This window comes from Sinohyriopsis cumingii, chromosome 14 (genome assembly GCF_028554795.1).
Source record: "Sinohyriopsis cumingii isolate HCF-2022 chromosome 14, ASM2855479v2, whole genome shotgun sequence".
NCBI classification, from domain to species: Eukaryota; Metazoa; Mollusca; class Bivalvia; order Unionida; family Unionidae; genus Sinohyriopsis; species Sinohyriopsis cumingii.
The window spans coordinates 77,043,475-77,053,175 of NC_142974.1; positions in this window are offsets into that span (position 1 = coordinate 77,043,475).

Sequence of the window (9,701 nt, forward strand, 5' to 3'; positions counted from 1 at the left end):
TCTTTCGTCAAAAATATGACTTACACAATGTTGTGCTTGATAATTAAAAGTGTAGTAATTATAATTTCGTATATTCGATAAGTAATTTAAAATGGTAACACAGTGTAAACTATCTAATAATTAACCAAGACAAAGAAATGAAAAGCATAACAGTGCAGCCTTTGCATTTAGAACGGAATACATATGAAGGCCAACTGGTATTTCAGTAATGAAGATAATACTCAACTTAAAACCTAATCCATATTACAATGTATGTGCATTGTAATCAATAGCGTTCATATATGCATTATTGACCAACTGGTATAATGGGACAATGTTTTAGAAGGATTCATATTGAGAAGTATAACATTGAAAACAAAATATGTTTATCTAATAAACAAAGCACAATTGTTTTGCTCTCTGCTCTTATCATTAATTATAGAGATGAAGAGGGATTAACATACAAAGACTAGAGAGATGATGCAAACATTTTTGAAGAACAAATATGAACCTGGCTCTTTGGCGTGTACTGTTTATTTCAAAGGACATGAATTTGAACTTTCAAGAGGATATAACCTGCTATCTGCATGCACAAAGAATAATACATCTTACCCGCAATGCGCACACAATACATCGATATGCTTTCTAAATATGGACTGTTGGGAAGACACTCTGTTTCATGCATTACAATACTTACGAATGTTCTCTCGTGGATATAAAAAGGTAATCTTGATATAGAGTTAGACCTTCTAGATCGATGCCCGAATACCGGGTCAGTGTGTTGCGATTACTTCCGTCCAGCTTGCAGTATTCGATACTGTCGTCAAAGTAATTGATCCAGTAGAGGTAGTCACCTGAAAACGTTGTGCAAGACATCGTACGACTAAACAACACAAATTATATTCCTATAAATAAATAACGATATGAGACTGAGAATATTAAATAAAGAATGCATTATAATGTGACATACTGTGAAAAATATATACTCTCTAGCCACGTTTGAAAGCTTGTTTTGTTACATTCGTATTTCCTTCAGTCATTTGTAACGAATATTGTATAGTTATGTATGCACATTGCTTTAAGTTTGCAACACAGGTCCGTGCCTGACGAAGAAGATCAACAGATAGATCTGAACTAAATGAAACATGATCTTCGATTTGGAAACATGCTTGTCTGGGCTTTCTTCTTAGAACACTATGAAACTGTAATGTCATAGATCTATCTCACATTCTACTTTCCTATGCAACATACCCATCTTACATTCATTTTTCACATGCAATATACCATCTCACAGTCTGTTTTCCTATACCAGAAAACGATAATTTATTTGAATGATTGTTTAATAAATGTATATATCGGAAGTGCCCTAATAGCAATGCTTGTGCATAATATAACGGGATAACATGCAAGTGTTAATGTTTATGCTTTATCATAGACAGGACAAATTTAAAAGGCAAATACTTTTGTAATCGACAGTGAGCTCAGTGGCCCTGCCGTCAATAAAGTTCAGGAGAATTGTCGACTGACTTCCATCCATGCTGGCTTGGCCAAGATGCAAGCCATCAGTGTAGAACAAAAGTCTGAAAGGGAATTATTGGAGTTGCAATGAAAATATACGAGTCAGTAAAGTATCATACTAATATAGAAAATAATATATCGTAGGGTATAAAAGAGCCTTTCCTGTATTATAATTCTTTATAATTGCAACTTCTTGATAGGTATACTAGTCTCTATTCTACTACTACAATCACTTACAATGTTATAATATCAGCTAGGTATCATAATTAACACATATCATGTTTTCAACAGAAAGGGATAATAGTTGCTTAACAAATATAACAAAAGCGTTTTTCGGACGAAGGAGCCAGCTAGAGAGGGTTTAAAGCAATCTCATCATGACATACACGTCTTTGCAAAACAAACGCGATTATAGTTTTATCAAATTAACAGCTTAAAGAAACCAATAACCGATTTCATACCCCTTTGAAGGATAGACGACCAGCCCTTGGGGATAATCTAGCCCCGTAATAAGGATCCGATGTTTTCCATTTGGCGATAGAACACCGATGTGACTCTCAGTTCTCGAGAAATAATACGTGCGACGAACAACTGTGTAGTAAATATTCCCAGTTGTATAGTCCACAGCAAATCGACCGAGGAAAAGATAACTGCCAGCTGAGATTGCTGAAATAAATTATTGGGTATGATAGAATAAAATATTTCAAATGTTATTTTCTTGCGTCGATGTTTTCGTTCCCTGTTTGCAATAGTATATTACAATTATACTTCAGATTCCATAACATCATGTTTGCGTTTCCCTGTTTGACAGTTGGTAGAACGTAAAATATCAGGACATACAAATTCGATTATTTTAATAAAGGTTCTATTTATGAGAAAATGGGATTCGGCGTTGCTGAAGATGAGAATATAGAAAATAACTAAATGCTTCATTGAAAACTGTTACTGTGGAATTAAGATGAAGTCAACGTGTTTTGTTTTCGATTTTAATGAAAGGCATATTTAATCACAAGAAGTATGGCCCTTACACACTGTATGTCCTTTTGCATTCCCAAGCTGGTAAGGATTCGCACTGAAAATCATTTCAAGAAAGTCGAGTTACTGTGCAGAGTGCAACAACTAATTCTTTGAACGATGACGGTATGAACTCTTTTATCGGTTAAATGAGTATTTATTATTAACATGAAACTATTACAAGTGGACTATCTTTCGTTTTGACATGTGACTGTGCTGTGTGTTCATGACTACTTCGTTTAAGTTATAAACGGTCAATTCTGCATCAATATTTGATAACTGTATACTTTATTTAGCATGGCATGGAATGCAATATTGTGTCAATGACATTGATCATGATACTTACAGACTGCTAATAATTTCGTTCCTGTTCCGTTAAGGTGCATAATGGAGAGTACAGACTCATCTTTGGCCCAGATGACCAAATCGTGAACGGGGCTGTATGCAATACCCGTCAGAGAATACGTTCCTCGGGTGTTGATTCCCTGTACACTCTGATCCGTCAGGCTGATTTGGTAGATGTTTTTATGTGTAGAGTCGCCAACCAGCATGAAGTTATCCTTAATAGGGTCTTTCAAAAATAGTATAGACTTCATCAAAATAAAACATTATCTTAATAAATCAAGATCACATTTCTGTTTTGAATTCGATTTAAACTATGTCTAGATTTTAGAAACAGAACAAAGTCGAAAAGTAAATATTACGTAAGAAAAGCCAGTGCTTTGATTGGTCGAATGTTTAGGATACTGAAAACTCAGTAGCTAAACTTCTTTAGTATACTCTAGCTATAAGATTTAGTAGGTGAAGTTATGGGCCAAAATTATATGTTGTATTTCAATCTGATGATTTTACGCCAGTAATTTAAGTAGTCATTTTAAAGTCTCTTGATCCCTATACACGTTTATTGAGGAATACTATATTTAGTATTGGTATTTACAACATGCTATATAGTGTCATGAATATTGTCATATCTTATGACTTAATATTTAGGCAACAATTGTAGTTATACTTATTCTACAGATACAACAGTAAAATTTCTAAATAAAAAAGGTGCGTTGGTCATTTATAAAATAGTATATATTAGTAATATGGTGATATTATGGGAAAATATGCACATGCATCAAATTCAAATTTTGGAAAATGTTCTAATGTTTTTTGCTTGGTTAAAATCAATGAGCCACAATATACATTTTTAGGAAAGTCAACGTATTTATTATATATTTAATATTGTGATGTAGTTTAAAATATCATGAATTTATCCAATATATCAGCAAAGTTTTACTTTTATATCGTACAGTTGCATCAGACAAAATTCTGTATGTCTCTATGAACATCTGTCTATTAGACCGTGCAGCGTAAAATATATAGCTTTTAAAATTCCATACTTGATATACAGGACTTTCCATTCAATGCCAGGTTAAAGCCAAAGCTGCACTTGCACGTCCTCGACTCTCCGATTGATATACAAATCTGTTCACATTCTCCATTCAGGTTGAAGCAAGGACCTAAAGTAAAATTTAATCAAGACAATAATGGGAATTAACATTGATAAATGTATTTGAATAAGTGCCCTATTGAGCCAATAGCATATTTTGCCATTGCGCTGATGCAGCCCGCCATCCAAGGTATGTAACTTGAACCAAGCTTTAATACAAACCTTTAAAAATTATGATACCGTCACGGATGGCAGAAAGGCGATACATATACCATATTATGACCGTACAGGTGGAAGAAATGAAATTTACACCTAGTAATTGCTTGTGAAACTCAACTATTTTAATTTTATGATTTTGTTAAACTTTGCCGGCCCAAATGACATAATTTTTGCATTTAGAGTGCTACTGAACGCTGAGTAGATTGTGAAACCTTTTGCTTAAATCAGCAATGGTTCGATCAGAGTAGATTTTAAACGCTTGTTAGACAAAGAAAGAATACCAAAACTTTGTTATCTATTACAGTGCCACAGAAGTTATAATTTCAGTGACAAAATACCAATGAATGTTGATGAACTGCACCTGCCCATTGATAAGGTCCAACAGATACATGTCTGATCTTATTCTTGGCGAAATTAGGATATCGCTATGGCTATCAGAAAATTAACAAAATAGGGAATATTTAGATGGGTTTGCAATGCAAACAACTGACGGATTATTAAAACTGCAACGGTAATAAAAGCATCAGCTTAAGAAACTAAATTAACGAAATCTGTCCTTCAGCATATACAAATCCCTCGTGTTGCTCATATTGTAGCGTAGAAATGAACTATTTTCCTCCGGTATTACATAATATAAGCGAAGAAGTAAATACAATTTATACTGCTTAGCATAAATAACTAACACAAATAAATGTTGGTCCTATTTACTGGCGATGTTATCAATCTTAAATCGTATATTCACTTCGAGAACGGTAAAGTGAATAAACAAGTAAACAAATATTGTAATATTTACCTGTTTGATTTTGGCGAAAATTTTCATCGAAAACCTTAATGGCCGAAATATTGCCTGCGCCAGGAAATTTGCCAGAAGTTGTACTTGTCTTAAGGTCTATGGAATAAGACATTATTAAAGACCCGTTGTTATCTTTGGCAGTCACCAACAAGTGTCCCTAAAAAAGCCAAACTGGGCTTATAACAGTACTTTATGAATGAAAATACCACTCGCAGAAACTTTTAATAACATTTAAGATTCCTCAAACAAATAAACCGTCTACATAAAAGAAGATTATTGTTTATCAAGACAGGACAATTATATCGGGATTGTACACATGGAAATTATATCCGACAGTTTTAATTTAATGAAAGAGATCCCAATTAAGCAAATGCTGTGACGAAACAGGTATCTCTCTATATTGCAGGTAAACATTTTGTTATTTGTTACTAAAATATTCATAAAAAGTTTAAGTTGTGCTCACATTGTGGAATATATTCTGCAGTAGAATGAATAGACAAAATAAAATAATGTTAATAATAATAATACTAATATAATAATAATAATGATAATAATAATAATAATAATAATAATAATAATAATAATAATAATAATAATAATAACAATAATAATAATAACAAACTAAAGCACATACAAACAGCAATCACAGCACATATTCTTGGAAGGTTACCTTGTATATTTCAAGCTTGTCTAAGCGTTTATTATCTGTAAGAAAATATTTCAAGCCGGACCCATTGAGATAGCAAGAGATAACATAGTTTCGGCCATTATGCGCTTTGTCCAGGAAATAGATCCTAAAATAAAGTAAAATACCGAAAATGTACAGCCAATAATTTAAATACTTTCAATGGTGTCTTGCATGTGTAATATTCAGGTGAATGCATTTATAAATGAATACATATGTATCTTTTAACAATATTGTAGACAGCTCTTCTTGTATATTATATTATTGTATATTTACATTTCAACCATAAACTCCTTCAACTGAATTTAAGGAAAAGGCTAGAGTATCTTTGAGACACAGTATTTAGTGATTGACCTCTCTTTATACGGGTCATACAGGTACAAGCGATACAATGTGGAACAAACGAAGAAGGAAAAATGAATAACAAGGCCATCCTATCGAATCTGCGTATATTTCATAAATATAAATCATTTGTTAGTTAACAAAAAAGGTGTACTTATCGAACCCTCCATGATTTCGAATCGAACATAACTCTCTAAGTTGACACAAAACATAAGACTTTTATATTAGGTACACCTGGCTAATTCTTAAAGGATTTCTAAATATTGAAATAGATAAATGCTAATCAACCTTAGTAATACCTTCAAAATATGAAAGCTGACGAGGCTTTCTTACAATGGCCATGCCGCCTTAAGTCGGGTACATCGGAAGACAGCTATTCGTGTATGTTAGATTCTTGTAAAGAACATTTCAACCATAAACTCCTTCAACTGAATTTAAGGAAAAGGCTAGAGAATCTTTGAGACACAGTATTATGTGACTGACCTCTTTTGATACGGGTCATAGCTGAGCGATTTTGGATCAAGTAAGTCGTCAGAGTCCAGGACAATCTGATGGTTACTGCCATCCAGTTTGGAAGATTCTATTGTACTCCCATTCCTGTCCGATATCCAGAATATCAGTCTGTGAAGTAAAGAAGCGCATACGTTTATGGTACAATTTTATTTAATTTACATATGTAATTATGAGTTATTTTAAAAGTTTGGTAACATGAGTATACAATTATTAAGAATTAATACATTCTGAAAATACTTTAATGCGAATTATATGAGAAATGTATGAATGTGCCTAATTTGCTGGATACGTGTATGTTCAAAAGACATAGTTCGTGATAGATGCTTACTTTAATGTGTTTCCACATCGTCATAGATAAACGTTCAGTAGCAGACACATTTCCATAATCATACACTATACGTGCATAATGTTCCACTGCGAAAACCTGCCGTATCAACGTTGTATGGCATTTGCCTCGTATAATTATGCCGTGATGATGATTTAAAATGTGAGTGATATAAACAAGTAAACGTTGATAATAATACTAATAAAAGGAATACAGGCATAACTAAGTATCATACCGCTCATGGGATAAAATCAGAACATCGCGTGGTTTATTAAGACCTTTAAGGAAGACTTGTGCATTTGCAACCTCTCTTGACACTCTCCAAATGATACCAGCGTTTCCCTCGGACCAGTACACGTTTCTGTCATAACCATCCCATGTCAGACCTTGAAAACAGAAAGTTTGAAAGAAAACCGTTAGCAATGTGCGTTAACGCTAAGGAAGCCTTTTTATTTATCTCTCTTTATTATAATCGAGCTGTGATATATGTCATCTAACGCTATGAAAATATTTGTAATCCCTTTCTCTGTATCCGTGTGATGAGCAATTGACATGGCAATTTTTTAGTGATTGTAAAAGTCAAGTTTCTTCGTTAAGAACGAATAATCAGTGAAGATAAAACGTCCACTAATGTAACTTGTTTCGCCTTTTGTTTAATACTTTAAACTAAAGAGGATACCGCAAATGTTGTACGCTCGCTACTTTCCTCGTCCAGCAAGACAGTAATATTAGTACTTGTATGATACGGCGTCTTTGATTAAAAGAATTTCGTGGTTTGAAATTTAGTAGAAGTATTATTTCTTACAAATCTATTGTTTTCTAAAACAAATCTATTATTTTCTATAAAAAAAATCTATTACTTTCTAAAATTCTATTTTTTTCTAAAAACTAGGATATCATGCAAGAAACGTTTTACGCTTGCCAGGTGTCAGTGATTTTAAATTGTGTTAGGATGTAACGAAAAGCAAGGCTAGAAACATCCATTTACAACAAGCCTGCTACTGCAAAAATTAATACCAGGCAACACATTGCTCAAAGTGCAAAATATTTCATTAAATGATCGGATAAAAAAACTATTTTGCATGTTAGTTTCCGATGTCAAAACGTATCGTTCAATTGTTTCGCTTGTTACTGGTGGCCGAAGTATGTTCGTATTCCGTCGTGGTTGTGTCTGTAAGATTCAGCATATGCCTTCTACTCATTATCGGATGGAACAGCAAGGAGGGCGAACAGCCTCTAATTGGTTCACCCGTATTTCGCCTAACTAAGCATTCCTAAGAAACACCAACAATAAAAAAAAACGCCGCGATTTTTTCGGTAACAACACTAAGTCGCCGTCGTCAACGACGTCATAGACTTTTATCTTTTTACGGTGTTATCGCCAATGAGTTTTTCTATGTGTGATACACCGAAGGAAAATACGCAAACGCGTCGGTGACAAGTTGAGAGCATCGCCCTCCCTGCTGTTGTCAATTAAAAATTTTATCAAGCCCGATTCGATACCTTGTCCTGGGATCATGTAGATTTATTGTTATAAAACCGTGCTGGGTTGATTGGGCATAACTAAATAAATTTTTAAAACGATTATAATTCATGTCACCGCTACACCAGGCCTGATAATTATTTCGTAACGTGTGAGTATCAACTCCGTTAAACATGGCAAGAATATTACAGTTATCACTTTAGGAATTTGTGTATACCGTTGGGAGACATAAATCACATCGGTGTTATTATGCCTGCCTCGTGAAAATATCCTAGCTGGATTTGATTGCTTGTCCAGCATCACATCATTGTAAACAACTAAATTGTTAATTGACCATCGACGGATGGTGCTTCATCGATCTCCGTTATACATTCAATAACATCATCATCGCTCAACAATCTTGCGTTTTTGTTTTAATCTTTTAACACGTTATAGCACCGCTGATCGTCCACAGATGGAGCTACCAAATACAATTTGTACCACATCATCCACTTCATTATAAAATTAAGTAACAACTGCTTCTTACCACTTCCAGATGGACCTATACTAATCATTCGAATTAGAATTTGGTAACGCAGCAACATGCTTAACTGGTTCTCGTTGTTTTGTTGCAGAAAAGTCAGTGATTTCCATTAGATATAACATAAAATAATATGGATTTATATTGTGTGAAATGCATGGTACGCACGCCGGCAAGTGATCTGACAACCATTACAACAAAAAATAACAGATCAGCGGTTACGGGTAAGTGTGAACGATGCGGTACAAAAAAATTATTTCCTCGGGCAGTAAGCCAGCATCGAGTAAAAAAAAAAGCAGCACGGGGGTGATATTGCAGCAAAATTAGGAAGATTACCCGGGACTCCGTGGGCTAAATATCCAGGAGAAAAACACCTTCCAGGATACAATTACTGCGGTCCTGGAACCCGACTTGATATCAGACTTGACAACCAAGACCAGCCAAAATCGGGTGAATATCCGATAAACGCTATTGATAACGCGTGTTATGTTCATGATTTAGCTTATCGAAGCAAGGGTCTACAGCAGCGACATCTCGCAGATGTGAAATTAATTCATGCACTAAATTCCATCACTGATAAATCTCTCAAGGAAAGATTAGTTAGTTGGTTAATAAAATCCGCAATGAAAGGTAAATTAGCACTAGGCAGTGCTAATTAATAAATGGAGTCAATTTATTATTCCCCAAGAGGATACTGGAGGGGTAAAGCAGCTATTAATAAACTTGCAAATGCTGAAAAAGTTACGCGTGTTACTGCTAAAAAGTGGTTATCCAAGCAGACAATATGGCAAATTTACCAACCACCGCCTAAACAAATTCATTTTGCACATTTCAACGTCAGTGTCCCAAACGAAGTTCATCAGTCTGATATATTA